General features: G+C 35.7%; 1 long non-coding RNA gene across 2 annotated transcripts; it reads left to right on the forward strand.

Moving 5' to 3' along the window:
- The first annotated feature begins 8639 nt into the window (after positions 1–8639).
- Positions 8640–12501, forward strand: LOC146951651 (uncharacterized). Of its 2 annotated transcripts, XR_015027977.1 has the most exons (5): positions 8642–9431; positions 10755–11005; positions 11367–11427; positions 11841–11965; positions 12311–12501. It is a non-coding gene; the product is annotated as an uncharacterized LOC146951651 (long non-coding RNA). The 2 variants fall into 2 exon arrangements; XR_015027976.1 differs by having other exon boundaries at positions 8640–9431; positions 10755–11427.
- Positions 12502–20408: the final 7907 nt, after the last annotated feature.

The following is a 20408-nucleotide window of genomic DNA, read 5'->3' on the forward strand; positions in this document are numbered from 1 at the left end:
AAAACGAGTAATGTCCCAAATTAACGAGGAGATATTCTTAACCTCCATTTTGGCTGAATTTTTAGAGAATGCAACAATATCCCATGGAAGTCGTATTTATGTTGTTTACCTATCCAACGAATTGTCACATGCTAAGATTCAATACAAATCGGCCACTTTATGGCCTTCCTAGTAAAAATGGGTCAAAAACGAGTAATGTCCTAAATTAACGAGGAGATTTTCTTAACATCCATTTTGGCCGAATTTTTAGAGAATGCAAAAATATCCCATGGAAGTCGTAGTTAAGTTGTTTACCTATCCAACGAATTGTCACACGCTAAGATTCAATGCAAATCGGCCACATTATGGCCTTCCTACTAAAAAATGGTCGAAAACGAGTAATGTCCCAAATTAACGAGGAGATATTCTTAACCTCCATTTTGGCTGAATTTTTAGAGAATGCAACAATATCCCATGGAAGTCGTATTTATGTTGTTTACCTATCCAACGAATTGTCACACGCTAAGATTCAATGCAAATCGGCCACATTATGGCCTTCCTACTAAAAAATGGTCGAAAACGAGTAATGTCCCAAATTAACGAGGAGATATTCTTAACCTCCATTTTGGCTGAATTTTTAGAGAATGCAACAATATCCCATGGAAGTCGTATTTATGTTGTTTACCTATCCAATGAATTGTCACATGCTAAGATTCAATACAAATCGGCCACTTTATGGCCTTCCTAGTAGAAATGGGTCAAAAACGAGTAATGTCCTAAATTAACGAGGAGATTTTCTTAACCTCCATTTTGGCCGAATTTTTAGAGAATGCAAAATTATCCCATGGAAGTCGTAGTTATGTTGTTTACCTATCCAACGAATTGTCACATGCTAAGATTCAATACAAATCGGCCACTTTATGGCCTTCCTAGTAAAAATGGGTCGAAAACGAGTAATGTCCTAAATTAACGAGGAGATTTTCTTAACCTCCATTCTGGCCGAATTTTTAGAGAATGCAAAAATATCCCATGGAAGTCGTAGTTATGTTGTTTACCTATCCAACGAATTGTCACATGCTAAGATTCAATACAAATCGGCCACTTTATGGCCTTCCTAGTAAAAATGGGTCAAAAACGAGTAATGTCCCCAATTAACGAGGAGATTTTCTTAACCTCCATTTTGGCTGAATTTTTAGAGAATGCAAAAATATCCTGTGGAAGTCGTAGTTAAGTTGTTTACCTATCCAACAAATTGTCACATGCTAAGATTCAGTACAAATCGGCCACTTTATGGCATTCCTAGTAAAAATGGGTCAAAAACGAGTAATGTCCTAAATTAACGAGGAGATTTTCTTAACCTCCATTTTGGCCGAATTTTTAGAGAATGCAAAAATATCCCATGGAAGTCGTAGTTAAGTTGTTTACCTATCCAACAAATTGTCACATGCTAAGATTCAATACAAATCGGCCACTTTATGGCATTCCTAGTAAAAATGGGTCAAAAACGAGTAATGTCATAAATTAACGAGGAGATTTTCTTAACCTCCATTTTGGCCGAATTTTTAGAGAATGCAAAAATATCCCATGGAAGTCGTAGTTATGTTGTTTACCTATCCAACGAATTGTCACATGCTAAGATTCAATGCAAATCGACCACATTATGGCCTTCCTAGTAAAAAAGGGTCGAAAACGTGTAATGTCCTAAATTAACGAGGAGATTTTCTTAACCTCCATTTTGGCCGAATTTTTAGAGAATGCAAAAATATCCCATGGAAGTCGTAGTTATGTTATTAACCTATCCAACGAATTGTCACATGCTAAGATTCAATACAAATCGGCCACTTTATGGCCTTCCTAGTAAAAATGGGTCGAAAACGAGCAATGTCCTAAATTAACGAGGAGATTTTCCTAACCTCCATTTTGGCCGAATTTTTAGAGAATGCAAAAATATCCCATGGAAGTCGTAGTTATGTTGTTTACCTATCCAAAGAATTGTCACACGCTAAGATTCAATGCAAATCGGCCACATTATGGCCTTCCTAGTAAAAAAGGGTCGAAAACGAGTAATGTCCTAAATTAACGAGGAGATTTTCTTAACCTCCATTCTGGCCGAATTTTTAGAGAATGCAAAAATATCCCATGGATGTCGTAGTTATGTTGTTAACCTATCCAACGAATTGTCACACGCTAGGATTCAATGCAAATCGGACACATTATGGCCTTCCTACTAAAAAAGGGTCGAAAATGAGTAATGTCCCCAATTAACGAGGAGATTTTCTTAACCTCCATTTTGGCTGAATTTTTAGAGAATGCAAAAATATCCCATGGAAGTCGTAGTTATGTTGTTTACCTACCCAACAAATTGTCACATGCTAAGATTCAATACAAATCGGCCACTTTATGGCATTCCTAGTAAAAATGGGTCAAAAACAAGTAATGTCCTAAATTAACGAGGAGATTTTCTTAACCTCCATTTTGGCCGAATTTTTAGAGAATGCAAAAATATCCCATGGAAGTCGTAGTTATGTTGTTTACCTATCCAACGAATTGTCACATGCTAAGATTCAATGCAAATCGACCACATTATGGCCTTCCTAGTAAAAAAGGGTCGAAAACGAGTAATGTCCTAAATTAACGAGGAGATTTTCTTAACCTCCATTTTGGCCGAATTTTTAGAAAATGCAAAAATATCCCATGGAAGTCGTAGTTAAGTTGTTTACCTATCCAACGAATTGTCACACGCTAAGATTCAATGCAAATCGGCCACATTATGGCCTTCCTACTAAAAAATGGTCGAAAACGAGTAATGTCCCAAATTAACGAGGAGATATTCTTAACCTCCATTTTGGCTGAATTTTTAGAGAATGCAACAATATCCCATGGAAGTCGTATTTATGTTGTTTACCTATCCAACGAATTGTCACATGCTAAGATTCAATACAAATCGGCCACTTTATGGCCTTCCTAGTAAAAATGGGTCAAAAACGAGTAATGTCCTAAATTAACGAGGAGATTTTCTTAACATCCATTTTGGCCGAATTTTTAGAGAATGCAAAATTATCCCATGGAAGTCGTAGTTATGTTGTTTACCTATCCAACGAATTGTCACATGCTAAGATTCAATACAAATCGGCCACTTTATGGCCTTCCTAGTAAAAATGGGTCGAAAACGAGTAATGTCTTAAATTAACGAGGAGATTTTCTTAACCTCCATTCTGGCCGAATTTTTAGAGAATGCAAAAATATCCCATGGAAGTCGTAGTTATGTTGTTTACCTATCCAACGAATTGTCACATGCTAAGATTCAATACAAATCGGCCACTTTATGGCCTTCCTAGTAAAAATGGGTCAAAAATGAGTAATGTCCCCAATTAACGAGGAGATTTTCTTAACCTCCATTTTGGCTGAATTTTTAGAGAATGCAAAAATATCCTGTGGAAGTCGTAGTTATGTTGTTTACCTATCCAACGAATTGTCACACGCTAAGATTCAATGCAAATCGGCCACATTAGGCCTTCCTACTAAAAAAGGGTCGAAAACGAGTAATGTCCCAAATTAACGAGGAGATATTCTTAACCTCCATTTTGGCTGAATTTTTAGAGAATGCAAAAATATCCCATGGAAGTCGTATTTATGTTGTTTACCTATCCAACGAATTGTCACATGCTAAGATTCAATACAAATCGGCCACTTTATGGCCTTCCTAGTAAAAATGGGTCAAAAACGAGTAATGTCCCAAATTAACGAGGAGATTTTCTTAACCTCCATTCTGGCCGAATTTTTAGAAAATGCAAAAATATCCCATGGAAGTCGTAGTTATGTTGTTTACCTATCCAACGAATTGTCACACGCTAAGATTCAATGCAAATCGGCCACATTATGGCCTTCCTACTAAAAAATGGTCGAAAACGAGTAATGTCCCAAATTAACGAGGAGATATTCTTAACCTCCATTTTGGCTGAATTTTTAGAGAATGCAACAATATCCCATGGAAGTCGTATTTATGTTGTTTACCTATCCAACGAATTGTCACATGCTAAGATTCAATACAAATCGGCCACTTTATGGCCTTCCTAGTAAAAATGGGTCAAAAACGAGTAATGTCCTAAATTAACGAGGAGATTTTCTTAACCTCCATTTTGGCCGAATTTTTAGAGAATGCAAAATTATCCCATGGAAGTCGTAGTTATGTTGTTTACCTATCCAACGAATTGTCACATGCTAAGATTCAATACAAATCGGCCACTTTATGGCCTTCCTAGTAAAAATGGGTCGAAAACGAGTAATGTCCTAAATTAACGAGGAGATTTTCTTAACCTCCATTCTGGCCGAATTTTTAGAGAATGCAAAAATATCCCATGGAAGTCGTAGTTATGTTGTTTACCTATCCAACGAATTGTCACATGCTAAGATTCAATACAAATCGGCCACTTTATGGCCTTCCTAGTAAAAATGGGTCAAAAACGAGTAAAGTCCCCAATTAACGAGGAGATTTTCTAAACCTCCATTTTGGCTGAATTTTTAGAGAATGCAAAAATATCCTGTGGAAGTCGTAGTTATGTTGTTTACCTATCCAACGAATTGTCACACGCTAAGATTCAATGCAAATCGGCCACATTAGGCCTTCCTACTAAAAAAGGGTCGAAAACGAGTAATGTCCCAAATTAACGAGGAGATATTCTTAACCTCCATTTTGGCTGAATTTTTAGAGAATGCAAAAATATCCCATGGAAGTCGTAGTTAAGTTGTTTACCTATCCAACAAATTGTCACATGCTAAGATTCAGTACAAATCGGCCACTTTATGGCATTCCTAGTAAAAATGGGTCAAAAACGAGTAATGTCCTAAATTAACGAGGAGATTTTCTTAACCTCCATTTTGGCCGAATTTTTAGAGAATGCAAAAATATCCCATGGAAGTCGTAGTTAAGTTGTTTACCTATCCAACAAATTGTCACATGCTAAGATTCAATACAAATCGGCCACTTTATGGCATTCCTAGTAAAAATGGGTCAAAAACGAGTAATGTCATAAATTAACGAGGAGATTTTCTTAACCTCCATTTTGGCCGAATTTTTAGAGAATGCAAAAATATCCCATGGAAGTCGTAGTTATGTTGTTTACCTATCCAACGAATTGTCACATGCTAAGATTCAATGCAAATCGACCACATTATGGCCTTCCTAGTAAAAAAGGGTCGAAAACGTGTAATGTCCTAAATTAACGAGGAGATTTTCTTAACCTCCATTTTGGCCGAATTTTTAGAGAATGCAAAAATATCCCATGGAAGTCGTAGTTATGTTATTAACCTATCCAACGAATTGTCACATGCTAAGATTCAATACAAATCGGCCACTTTATGGCCTTCCTAGTAAAAATGGGTCGAAAACGAGCAATGTCCTAAATTAACGAGGAGATTTTCCTAACCTCCATTTTGGCCGAATTTTTAGAGAATGCAAAAATATCCCATGGAAGTCGTAGTTATGTTGTTTACCTATCCAAAGAATTGTCACACGCTAAGATTCAATGCAAATCGGCCACATTATGGCCTTCCTAGTAAAAAAGGGTCGAAAACGAGTAATGTCCTAAATTAACGAGGAGATTTTCTTAACCTCCATTCTGGCCGAATTTTTAGAGAATGCAAAAATATCCCATGGATGTCGTATTTATGTTGTTAACCTATCCAACGAATTGTCACACGCTAGGATTCAATGCAAATCGGACACATTATGGCCTTCCTACTAAAAAAGGGTCGAAAATGAGTAATGTCCCCAATTAACGAGGAGATTTTCTTAACCTCCATTTTGGCTGAATTTTTAGAGAATGCAAAAATATCCCATGGAAGTCGTAGTTATGTTGTTTACCTACCCAACAAATTGTCACATGCTAAGATTCAATACAAATCGGCCACTTTATGGCATTCCTAGTAAAAATGGGTCAAAAACAAGTAATGTCCTAAATTAACAAGGAGATTTTCTTAACCTCCATTTTGGCCGAATTTTTAGAGAATGCAAAAATATCCCATGGAAGTCGTAGTTATGTTGTTTACCTATCCAACGAATTGTCACATGCTAAGATTCAATGCAAATCGACCACATTATGGCCTTCCTAGTAAAAAAGGGTCGAAAACGAGTAATGTCCTAAATTAACGAGGAGATTTTCTTAACCTCCATTTTGGCCGAATTTTTAGAAAATGCAAAAATATCCCATGGAAGTCGTAGTTAAGTTGTTTACCTATCCAACGAATTGTCACACGCTAAGATTCAATGCAAATCGGCCACATTATGGCCTTCCTACTAAAAAATGGTCGAAAACGAGTAATGTCCCAAATTAACGAGGAGATATTCTTAACCTCCATTTTGGCTGAATTTTTAGAGAATGCAACAATATCCCATGGAAGTCGTATTTATGTTGTTTACCTATCCAACGAATTGTCACATGCTAAGATTCAATACAAATCGGCCACTTTATGGCCTTCCTAGTAAAAATGGGTCAAAAACGAGTAATGTCCTAAATTAACGAGGAGATTTTCTTAACCTCCATTTTGGCCGAATTTTTAGAGAATGCAAAATTATCCCATGGAAGTCGTAGTTATGTTGTTTACCTATCCAACGAATTGTCACATGCTAAGATTCAATACAAATCGGCCACTTTATGGCCTTCCTAGTAAAAATGGGTCAAAAACGAGTAATGTCCTAAATTAACGAGGAGATTTTCTTAACCTCCATTTTGGCCGAATTTTTAGAGAATGCAAAATTATCCCATGGAAGTCATAGTTAAGTTGTTTACCTATCCAACAAATTGTCACATGCTAAGATTCAGTACAAATCGGCCACTTTATGGCATTCCTAGTAAAAATGGGTCAAAAACGAGTAATGTCCTAAATTAACGAGGAGATTTTCTTAACCTCTATTTTGGCCGAATTTTTAGAGAATGCAAAAATATCCCATGGAAGTCGTAGTTAAGTTGTTTACCTATCCAACAAATTGTCACATGCTAAGATTCAATACAAATCGGCCACTTTATGGCATTCCTAGTAAAAATGGGTCAAAAACGAGTAATGTCATAAATTAACGAGGAGATTTTCTTAACCTCCATTTTGGCCGAATTTTTAGAGAATGCAAAAATATCCCATGGAAGTCGTAGTTATGTTGTTTACCTATCCAACGAATTGTCACATGCTAAGATTCAATGCAAATCGACCACATTATGGCCTTCCTAGTAAAAAAGGGTCGAAAACGTGTAATGTCCTAAATTAACGAGGAGATTTTCTTAACCTCCATTTTGGCCGAATTTTTAGAGAATGCAAAAATATCCCATGGAAGTCGTAGTTATGTTATTAACCTATCCAACGAATTGTCACATGCTAAGATTCAATACAAATCGGCCACTTTATGGCCTTCCTAGTAAAAATGGGTCGAAAACGAGCAATGTCCTAAATTAACGAGGAGATTTTCCTAACCTCCATTTTGGCCGAATTTTTAGAGAATGCAAAAATATCCCATGGAAGTCGTAGTTATGTTGTTTACCTATCCAAAGAATTGTCACACGCTAAGATTCAATGCAAATCGGCCACATTATGGCCTTCCTAGTAAAAAAGGGTCGAAAACGAGTAATGTCCTAAATTAACGAGGAGATTTTCTTAACCTCCATTCTGGCCGAATTTTTAGAAAATGCAAAAATATCCCATGGATGTCGTAGTTATGTTGTTAACCTATCCAACGAATTGTCACACGCTAGGATTCAATGCAAATCGGACACATTATGGCCTTCCTACTAAAAAAGGGTCGAAAATGAGTAATGTCCCCAATTAACGAGGAGATTTTCTTAACCTCCATTTTGGCTGAATTTTTAGAGATTGCAAAAATATCCCATGGAAGTCGTAGTTATGTTGTTTACCTACCCAACAAATTGTCACATGCTAAGATTCAATACAAATCGGCCACTTTATGGCATTCCTAGTAAAAATGGGTCAAAAACAAGTAATGTCCTAAATTAACGAGGAGATTTTCTTAACCTCCATTTTGGCCGAATTTTTAGAGAATGCAAAAATATCCCATGGAAGTCGTAGTTATGTTGTTTACCTATCCAACGAATTGTCACATGATAAGATTCAATGCAAATCGACCACATTATGGCCTTCCTAGTAAAAAAGGGTCGAAAACGAGTAATGTCCTAAATGAACGAGGAGATTTTCTTAACCTCCATTTTGGCCGAATTTTTAGAAAATGCAAAAATATCCCATGGAAGTCGTAGTTAAGTTGTTTACCTATCCAACGAATTGTCACACGCTAAGATTCAATGCAAATCGGCCACATTATGGCCTTCCTACTAAAAAATGGTCGAAAACGAGTAATGTCCCAAATTAACGAGGAGATATTCTTAACCTCCATTTTGGCTGAATTTTTAGAGAATGCAACAATATCCCATGGAAGTCGTATTTATGTTGTTTACCTATCCAACGAATTGTCACATGCTAAGATTCAATACAAATCGGCCACTTTATGGCCTTCCTAGTAAAAATGGGTCAAAAACGAGTAATGTCCTAAATTAACGAGGAGATTTTCTTAACCTCCATTTTGGCCGAATTTTTAGAGAATGCAAAATTATCCCATGGAAGTCGTAGTTATGTTGTTTACCTATCCAACGAATTGTCACTACAACATTTTGGCCCTACGGCAACGCCTAATTTTTTGAAGGTAAAAAAATTGTTCTGTTAGAGTATCGAAGGCAACAATTTTCATATTTTGTTGTGGTAACATAGGGAGTTTTTTCAATTTTTTTGTTACGCCTCAAAATTGTTGTGGTATATAAAAGCAGAACGGAAATTTATCAGTTATTTTTTACAACAAATAATCATCGTTGTATACTTTTCAATTTTTTAATAAAAAATATGGGAAAATAAACTAGAAAAAAACGACCAGCCTCCATTTTTTTTAGTAGGCCGCTTAGTAGGAATTTTTTCTGCCGCTTCCAATAATTAAGAAACTCTTCTTAAAAAAATAATAAAGAAACTCAACTCAATCTCAAAATAAATAAACAAACAATTTTTTTTTTTGAACTTAAAATAAACAAATAAATAAATTGTAACAAACAAAAAAAGTGAACCCAATCCCAAACGCTTTCAAACTTTAATCCTCAAATTTCAGAGTAACCTCAAACTTGGAATTCAACTCTCACGTTTCGAACCTCCTCAATCTCACACCCCTCAATCCCACCCCTTCGAAAATCTCAAACCATCTTTCAAGCTTCGAAAAACTCTCAAAACCCCCCTTTTTTCGATTCTACTCTCAAATAATCTCAGACCCCCTTCATAAAATTCCATGAATCCTTTCAGGAATCTATACTCTTTCAAAATTTCAGAGCCCGCATTTTGTTCAATCAATCTCTGTAGAAGCCGGCGGCGATGACGACATGTTTGCTGTGATTTACGAAGTTATTGGATTCACAAAGGTATATTGTTTGCTGTGATTATTGTTCATATTGCCTCTGTTCAATATAGGTTCTTCGGTTTTCTTTTTTTTTTTTTGTTTGTTTAATTTTGATTGTTGAACATATTCTTCTCTCTACTGCGTTTGTTTGTTTTGTATTGTTTATTGATAGAAAAACCTTGTAATTGTAGGATGGATTTGAATTTTTATAAGTATCAGGTTTTTATCAATATTCTTTAACCTTGTTGTAATCGATGCCCTTGTAATTTTCTAAAGCTAGTTCCTTGTGCACATTTTTTTAATCAATTTTTATCTAACTTAAAAGTTAGACTTTTCCTTGTGCACATTTATACATGTTCTTCTTTTAACATTTGAAGGTTGACAAAGATGGTAGTTAGTTATGACTTGAATCAGTTAATAAACAAAGTAGTTGAACTTGAAATAACGTGGGTAATTATGTGTAAACTAGGAAGCCTAGCTAATTACCTTATCTAAAACAGAGTTGTGATTGAACTAGTGACTATGAAGCACGGATACAGTCATGGACACCGCATATGACAGACATTGACACGCCGACACCAATAATAATTTGAGAAAATCACCTAATTCAATGTAATTATATGTGTTGGTGTCGTTTTAGACATTAACACGTATCCGACACTGAGACATGCCTAATTCGAATAGTGTTTGTGCTTCATTGAATAGTGTTCATATGCTTAGTAGATGAAAGTTACTTCCCTTTCTTAAAAGTTGTTGGTCAGTACTTTCCATCATTTGAAGTTGAGAGGAAGCTAGAAACTTTGTATGATAAACTTGTGTAGAAGTTTGCAATGGTTTCTATTGGATATTTTATATGTTAGAATTGTGTAAGATGAACTTTATATGTGAACATTTCCTATTACACTCCACATACAGTTAGCCAAAACTACATAAAGTGTGTAAAAACTAGCATATTCATGGATGTAAACGTATAAAATTTTGAAGACAAAGTATCCGTAATTGATCAAATTTTGTAATTGATCTATCAAGTGATTAATTGATTTAACAACTGGTTCTCATTCACCATTCTTTGGTTTTTACATTTTTAACCACCTTATTACTTTAGTGGTTCATTAGTTTATAAACTTGAATTTTTTTACCATAGTTTATTTTTCCGTACATCTATTCTTCAAGATTGTTATTATTAAATCATTAAATAATGTATGCTTGTGAGTTTGCACACATTGGACTGCTGCAATTTGTTATTATCTATCTGTCATTGATATCAGTTATTGTAAATTTTATATACATCTAATATTATAGGTTGCGGCTATACTCTTTTCTTATTTACCTTAGTCTGCTGCAGTAACTGAAGCAGTTTCTATTTCATACTCCAACTCCACCTCTCTTTTGATCAGGACATTTATTGTTGCTTTAGTGAGTACTCTTCAAGAAGGTATGAACGATTGAAACAATTGAAATTGTAATTAACTCATGTAATTATTAGATAGTTGCTGCTAAAGTGGGAAGATCGAGACTCTTGGCTGATTCAATGGCATTGATGGGATGAAAGTAGATTTCGAGAACAGTTGATAGTGGTTTGATCTCTTTGAGAATGTAATTATATGGTTTAAGCTTTCAAATTATTATTTTTAGCTTGTAAATGGGGGAGTTGGTTTTTGTTGCATCTGAGAAATTGTTTTATCTCTTTGTTGAATAAAATTAATTTCCCCATGACCGCTGATCTAACACGTACTACTCGTTTCAGCCTAGCCATTTTACTGGCCAAGGCTGCACATCACATTCCCTTATCGTCTGAGTATAAGAACTAGTTTGGAAAATAGCCAATTTATTTCAAGCAATATCTCCTGTTTATCATACATACTATGATTAATTCAATATAAGAAAAGTATTTTGTTAGATATATGAATGATGTATGATTGACAAGTATTTTACTTTATCTCGTTCATGATTTCAGGAAAGGTTGTTGACGAAAATATAAGAAAAGCAACTACTATCTGATTAGCACCTATATACTAGTAAGTTGAAGCAAGGCTTATAGTTTAGAACAATAGACAACTTTAGAAAATTACTCTTAAGTAAATTTTCATTTACCTAATATAGGATTACATACTTTGATGGTATGATCTCGACACCGATATAGGTAAACTCAAACAGTTACATGTATGTTACAAAGCTAAGATAATCACTTAATATTAGTGGTTATAGGGCTCATGTTTCCACTGGTGGCCCTATTGGTGTTGATATTTTTTGGATATTGTTGTGTAAATCAGCAACTCTCTATGGTCTGCTTCTACCTTTTGTATAATTGCAACAGTGTAAAAAAAAAAAAAAACCTAAATTATAAGACTAAGTTTTTTTTCTTTTTTATTGGAAGTGTCTATGGTTTGTTGTATTTTTTTTTTGACACATGGTTTGTTGTATTTGACAGGTAGTTTGCAGATGTATGAATTATGAAAAAGGAAATTGGAGGTTGGACTAATGAATACTTCTACTATTGGTTCTCCTGTGTGGCTTAGTATAGAGGAAAATATAGTTTTGTTTATGGTTCAGCAGGTATGTTATGATAAATGTGAAACTTAATAATGTGTGAAGTGGAGCAGGTTGTGATGTAGTATGAGTTTCGTGTGAGTTTGTGTTAGTCTTAGAGTAGAAAAATATTCCATGTAGGAGGCCTAGGATTTTTATTGAGGACTAATTAGTTTAGTATTATCATATGAAAAGAAGAATAAAAAATGTCGCAACTATATTAGTTTAGTATACTCTATATTGCTGTGTCTCTTTGGAATGGGTGGCTTTGAAATTACTACCTCATTGTTTGACGTATATATTTTCAAATGGTCTATGAAGGCACTATTATTTGTACGTGTGACTTATTGAACTTATTTCTTTATTGTGTAGATCAATGAATAATGATGATATCGATGAAGAATTTCAAGATCTAGAAGTACAAGAGATGAAGACAGATGTTGATGTTTAAGTGTTGTTTAGATTGTGAAAATGATAGTTGACATTATGACTTGTAGAATTTGAGTACTTTATTGTGAACAATGTTATATTTGATACGTATACGAATGATATATTATTGACAAGTACTTGGTATGTAATTTTGAATATAGGATTATATTTGAATTTTGTATTTATAATTTTTCACTGAAGTTGTTCTTTAAGTCAAATAATAATGTTTTATTTTTGACAAGAACAGACAGAGTAAGTGAAAGAATAAGGATTAAATGCAATTTTTTTTTAATATACAATTTTTCACAACGGTGCAAAGGCGTTGCGGAAGCTTATAAACAGCAATTTAAAATTGGGTCTAGGAGAACGGTTTTCGTAAAACATCGGTACTAAAGTGTTGGGATAGCGCCCCAAATAGCGTTCTTATAGTTAAGCAAGCGCAACGGATTTTTAGTCGGAAACAGCTTAAAACCGTTGATGTTGAGAAATTTAAAAAGCGTTCTCAAAAGGATACCTAAGACTACGGATTTACCTTTGCCGTTGTTGTTTAGGAAAATAACCGTCCTGAAAGGATAAGACAACGCCTCAGTTTGCCACGCTCGGAAAACCGTTCTGGTATCCTACGGGAACGGTTTTATCACATTAAGCAACAGTTTTTTAGTGTTTTTATAGGGCGGAAATGTTGTAGTGTGTCACATGCTAAGATTCAATACAAATCGGCCACTTTATGGCCTTCCTAGTAAAAATGGGTCGAAAACGAGTAATGTCCTAAATTAACGAGGAGATTTTCTTAACCTCCATTCTGGCCGAATTTTTAGAGAATGCAAAAATATCCCATGGAAGTCGTAGTTATGTTGTTTACCTATCCAACGAATTGTCACATGCTAAGATTCAATACAAATCGGCCACTTTATGGCCTTCCTAGTAAAAATGGGTCAAAAACGAGTAATGTCCCCAATTAACGAGGAGATTTTCTTAACCTCCATTTTGGCTGAATTTTTAGAGAATGCAAAAATATCCTGTGGAAGTCGTAGCTATGTTGTTTACCTATCCAACGAATTGTCACACGCTAAGATTCAATGCAAATCGGCCACATTAGGCCTTCCTACTAAAAAAGGGTCGAAAACGAGTAATGTCCCAAATTAACGAGGAGATATTCTTAACCTCCATTTTGGCTGAATTTTTAGAGAATGCAAAAATATCCCATGGAAGTCGTATTTATGTTGTTTACCTATCCAACGAATTGTCACATGCTAAGATTCAATACAAATCGGCCACTTTATGGCCTTCCTAGTAAAAATGGGTCAAAAACGAGTAATGTCCCAAATTAACGAGGAGATTTTCTTAACCTCCATTTTGGCCGAATTTTTAGAAAATGCAAAAATATCCCATGGAAGTCGTAGTTATGTTGTTTACCTATCCAACGAATTGTCACACGCTAAGATTCAATGCAAATCGGCCACATTATGGCCTTCCTACTAAAAAATGGTCGAAAACGAGTAATGTCCCAAATTAACGAGGAGATATTCTTAACCTCCATTTTGGCTGAATTTTTAGAGAATGCAACAATATCCCATGGAAGTCGTATTTATGTTGTTTACCTATCCAACGAATTGTCACATGCTAAGATTCAATACAAATCGGCCACTTTATGGCCTTCCTAGTAAAAATGGGTCAAAAACGAGTAATGTCCTAAATTAACGAGGAGATTTTCTTAACCTCCATTTTGGCCGAATTTTTAGAGAATGCAAAATTATCCCATGGAAGTCGTAGTTATGTTGTTTACCTATCCAACGAATTGTCACATGCTAAGATTCAATACAAATCGGCCACTTTATGGGCTTCCTAGTAAAAATGGGTCGAAAACGCGTAATGTCCTAAATTAACGAGGAGATTTTCTTAACCTCCATTTTGGCCGAATTTTTAGAGAATGCAAAAATATCCCATGGAAGTCGTAGTTATGTTGTTTACCTATCCAACGAATTGTCACATGCTAAGATTCAGTGCAAATCGACCACATTATGGCCTTCCTAGTAAAAAAGGGTCGAAAACGAGTAATGTCCTAAATTAACGAGGAGATTTTCTTAACCTCCATTTTGGCCGAATTTTTAGAGAATGCAAAAATATCCCATGGAAGTCGTAGTTATGTTATTAACCTATCCAACGAATTGTCACATGCTAAGATTCAATACAAATCGGCCACTTTATGGCCTTCCTAGTAAAAATGGGTCGAAAACGAGTAATGTCCTAAATTAACGAGGAGATTTTCTTAACCTCCATTCTGGCCGAATTTTTAGAGAATGCAAAACTATCCCATGGAAGTCGTAGTTATGTTGTTTACCTATCCAACGAATTGTCACATGCTAAGATTCAATACAAATCGGCCACTTTATGGCCTTCCTAGTAAAAATGGGTCAAAAACGAGTAATGTCCCCAATTAACGAGGAGATTTTCTTAACCTCCATTTTGGCTGAATTTTTAGAGAATGCAAAAATATCCTGTGGAAGTCGTAGTTATGTTGTTTACCTATCCAACGAATTGTCACACGCTAAGATTCAATGCAAATCGGCCACATTATGCCCTTCCTACTAAAAAAGGGTCGAAAACGAGTAATGTCCCAAATTAACGAGGATATTTTCTTAACCTCCATTTTGGCTGAATTTTTAGAGAATGGAAAAATATCCCATGGAAGTCGTGGTTATGTTGTTTACCTATCCAACGAATTGTCACACGCGAAGATTCAATGCAAATCGGCCACATTATGGCCTTCCTAGTAAAAAAGGGTCGAAAACGAGTAATGTCCCAAATTAACGAGGAGATTTTCTTAACCTCCATTTTGGCTGAATTTTTGGAGAATGCAAAAATATCCCATGGAAGTCGTAGTTATGTTGTTTACCTATCCAACGAATTGTCACATGCTAAGATTCAATACAAATCGGCCACTTTATGGCCTTCCTAGTAAAAATGGGTCGAAAACGAGTAATGTCCTAAATTAACGAGGAGATTTTCTTAACCTCCATTTTGGCCGAATTTTTAGAGAATGCAAAAATATCCCATGGAAGTCGTAGTTATGTTGTTTACCTATCCAACGAATTGTAACACGCTAAGATTCAATGCAAATCGGCCACATTATGGCCTTCCTACTAAAAAAGGGTCTAAAACGAGTAATGTCCCAAATTAACGAGGATATTTTCTTAACCCCCATTTTGGCTGAATTTTTAGAGAATGCAAAAATATCCCATGGAAGTCATAGTTATGTTGTTTACCTATCCAACGAATTGTCACACGCTAAGATTCAATGCAAATCGGCCACATTATGGCCTTCCTTATAAAAAAGGGTCGAAAACGAGTAATGTCCTAAATTAACGAGGAGATTTTCTTGACCTCCATTTTGGCCGAATTTTTAGAGAATGCAAAAATATCCCATGGAAGTCGTAGTTATGTTGTTTACCTATCCAACGAATTGTCACACGCTAAGATTCAATGCAAATCGGCCACATTATGGCCTTCCTACTAAAAAAGGGTCGAAAATGAGTAATGTCCCAAATTAACGAGGATATTTTCTTAACCCCCATTTTGGCTGAATTTTTAGAGAATGCAAAAATATCCCATGGAAGTCATAGTTATGTTGTTTACCTATCCAACGAATTGTCACACGCTAAGATTCAATGCAAATCGGCCACATTATGGCCTTCCTAGTAAAAAAGGGTCGAAAACGAGTAATGTCCCAAATTAACGAGGAGATTTTCTTAACCTCCATTTTGGCTGAATTTTTAGAGAATGCAAAAATATCCTGTGGAAGTCGTAGTTATGTTGTTTACCTATCCAACGAATTGTCACACGCTAAGATTCAATGCAAATCGGCCACATTATGCCCTTCCTACTAAAAAAGGGTCGAAAACGAGTAATGTCCCAAATTAACGAGGATATTTTCTTAACCTCCATTTTGGCTGAATTTTTAGAGAATGGAAAAATATCCCATGGAAGTCGTGGTTATGTTGTTTACCTATCCAACGAATTGTCACACGCGAAGATTCAATGCAAATCGGCCACATTATGGCCTTCCTAGTAAAAAAGGGTCGAAAACGAGTAATGTCCCAAATTAACGAGGAGATTTTCTTAACCTCCATTTTGGCTGAATTTTTGGAGAATGCAAAAATATCCCATGGAAGTCGTAGTTATGTTGTTTACCTATCCAACGAATTGTCACATGCTAAGATTCAATACAAATCGGCCACTTTATGGCCTTCCTAGTAAAAATGGGTCGAAAACGAGTAATGTCCTAAATTAACGAGGAGATTTTCTTAACCTCCATTTTGGCCGAATTTTTAGAGAATGCAAAAATATCCCATGGAAGTCGTAGTTATGTTGTTTACCTATCCAACGAATTGTAACACGCTAAGATTCAATGCAAATCGGCCACATTATGGCCTTCCTACTAAAAAAGGGTCTAAAACGAGTAATGTCCCAAATTAACGAGGATATTTTCTTAACCCCCATTTTGGCTGAATTTTTAGAGAATGCAAAAATATCCCATGGAAGTCATAGTTATGTTGTTTACCTATCCAACGAATTGTCACACGCTAAGATTCAATGCAAATCGGCCACATTATGGCCTTCCTTATAAAAAAGGGTCGAAAACGAGTAATGTCCTAAATTAACGAGGAGATTTTCTTGACCTCCATTTTGGCCGAATTTTTAGAGAATGCAAAAATATCCCATGGAAGTCGTAGTTATGTTGTTTACCTATCCAACGAATTGTCACACGCTAAGATTCAATGCAAATCGGCCACATTATGGCCTTCCTACTAAAAAAGGGTCGAAAATGAGTAATGTCCCAAATTAACGAGGATATTTTCTTAACCCCCATTTTGGCTGAATTTTTAGAGAATGCAAAAATATCCCATGGAAGTCATAGTTATGTTGTTTACCTATCCAACGAATTGTCCCATGCTAAGATTCAATACAAACCGGCCACTTTATGGCCTTCCTTATAAAAAAGGGTCGAAAACGAGTAATGTCCTAAATTAACGAGGAGATTTTCTTGACCTCCATTTTGGCCGAATTTGTAGAGAATGCAAAAATATCCCATGGAAGTCGTAGTTATGTTGTTTACCTATCCAACGAATTGTCACACGCTAAGATTCAATGCAAATCGGCTACATTATGGCCTTCCTACGAAAAAAGGGTCGAAAACGAGTAATGTCCCAAATTAACGAGGATATTTTCTTAACCCCCATTTTGGCTGAATTTTTAGAGAATGCAAAAATATCCCATGGAAGTCGTAGTTATGTTGTTTACCTATCCAACGAATTGTCACACGCTAAGATTCAATGCAAATCGGCCACATTATGGCCTTCCTACTAAAAAAGGGTCGAAAACGAGTAATGTCCCAAATTAACGAGGATATTTTCTTAACCCCCATTTTGGCTGAATTTTTAGAGAATGCAAAAATATCCCATGGAAGTCATAGTTATGTTGTTTACCTATCCAACGAATTGTCACACGCTAAGATTCAATGCAAATCGGCCACATTATGGCCTTCCTAGTAAAAAAGGGTCGAAAACGAGTAATGTCCCAAATTAACGAGGAGATTTTCTTAACCTCCATTTTGGCTGAATTTTTAAAAAATGCAAAAATATCCCATGGAAGTCGTAGCTATGTTGTTCACCTATCCAACGAATTGTCCCATGCTAAGATTCAATACAAACCGGTCACTTTATGGCCTTCCTTATAAAAAAAGGGTCGAAAACGAGTAATGTCCTAAATTAACGAGGAGATTTTCTTGACCTCCATTTTGGCCGAATTTTTAGAGAATGCAAAAATATCCCATGGAAGTCGTAGTTATGTTGTTTACCTATCCAACGAATTGTCACACGCTAAGACTCAATGCAAATCGGCCACATTATGGCCTTCCTAAAAGGGTCGAAAACGAGTAATGTCCCAAATTAACGAGGAGATTTTCTTAACCTCCATTTTGGCTGAATTTTTAGAGAATGCAAAAATATCCCATGGAAGTCGTAGTTATTTTGTTTACCTATCCAACGAATTGTCACATGCTAAGATTCAATACAAATCGGCCACATTATGGCCTTCCTACTAAAAAAGGGTCGAAAACGAGTAATGTCCTAAATTAACGAGGATATTTTCTTAACCCCCATTTTGGCTGAATTTTTAGAGAATGCAAAAATATCCCATGGAAGTCGTAGTTATGTTGTTTACCTATCCAACGAATTGTCACACGCTAAGATTCAATGCAAATCGGCTACATTATGGCCTTCCTACGAAAAAAGGGTCGAAAACGAGTAATGTCCCAAATTAACGAGGATATTTTCTTAACCCCCATTTTGGCTGAATTTTTAGAGAATGCAAAAATATCCCATGGAAGTCGTAGTTATGTTGTTTACCTATCCAACGAATTGTCACACGCTAAGATTCAATGCAAATCGGCCACATTATGGCCTTCCTACTAAAAAAGGGTCGAAAACGAGTAATGTCCTAAATTAACGAGGATATTTTCTTAACCCCCATTTTGGCTGAATTTTTAGAGAATGCAAAAATATCCCATGGAAGTCATAGTTATGTTGTTTACCTATCCAACGAATTGTCACACGCTAAGATTCAATGCAAATCGGCCACATTATGGCCTTCCTAGTAAAAAAGGGTCGAAAACGAGTAATGTCCCAAATTAACGAGGAGATTTTCTTAACCTCCATTTTGGCTGAATTTTTAGAGAATGCAAAAATATCCCATGGAAGTCGTAGTTATTTTGTTTACCTATCCAACGAATTGTCACATGCTAAGATTCAATACAAATCGGCCACTTTATGGCCTTCCTAGTAAAAATGGGTCGAAAACGAGTAATGTCCTAAATTAACGAGGAGATTTTCTTAACCTCCATTTTGGCCGAATTTTTAGAGAATGCAAAAATATCCCATGGAAGTCATAGTTATGTTGTTTACCTATCCAACGAATTGTCACATGCTAAGAAAATCCCCTCGTTAATTTAGGACATTACTCATTTTCGACCCTTTTTTATAAGGAAGGCCATAAAGTGGCCGGTTTGTATTGAATCTTAGCATGGGACAATTTGTTGGATAGGTAAACAACATAGCTACGACTTCCATGGGATATTTTTGCATTTTTTAAAAATTCAGCCAAAATGGAGGTTAAGAAAATCCTTGCGTTAATTTGGGACATTACTCGTTTTCGACCCTTTTTTACTAGGAAGGCCATAATGTGGCCGATTTGCATTGAATTTTAGCGTGTGACAATTCGTTGGATAGGTAAACAACATAACTACGACTTCCATGGGATATTTTTGCATTCTCTAAAAATTCGGCCAAAATGGAGGCTAAGAAAATCCCCTCGTTAGTTTAGGACATTACTCGTTTTCGACCCTTTTTTACTAGGAAGGCCATAATGTGGCCGATTTGCATTGAATCTTAGCATGTGACAATTCGTTGGAAAGGTAAACAACATAACTACGACTTCCATGGGATATTTTTGCATTCTCTAAAAATTTGGCCAAAATGGAGGTTAAGAAAATCTCCTCGTTAATTTGGGACATTACTCGTTTTCGACCCTTTTTTAGTAGGAAGGCCATAATGTAGCCGATTTGCATTGAATCTTAGCGTGTGACAATTCGTTGGATAGGTAAACAACATAACTACGACTTCCATGGGATATTTTTGCATTCTCTAAAAATTCAGCCAAAATGGAGGCTAAGAAAATCCCCTCGTTAATTTAGGACATTACTCGTTTTCGACCCTTTTTTATAAGGAAGGCCATAAAGTGGCCGGTTTGTATTGAATCTTAGCATGGGACAATTTGTTGGATAGGTAAACAACATAGCTACGACTTCCATGGGATATTTTTGCATTTTTTAAAAATTCAGCCAAAATGGAGGTTAAGAAAATCCTTGCGTTAATTTGGGACATTACTCGTTTTCGACCCTTTTTTACTAGGAAGGCCATAATGTGGCCGATTAGCATTGAATTTTAGCGTGTGACAATTCGTTGGATAGGTAAACAACATAACT

Source organism: Medicago sativa, chromosome 2 (assembly GCF_051527215.1).
Source record: "Medicago sativa cultivar Bolivia chromosome 2, Bolivia_mono, whole genome shotgun sequence".
NCBI lineage: Eukaryota > Viridiplantae > Streptophyta > Magnoliopsida > Fabales > Fabaceae > Medicago > Medicago sativa.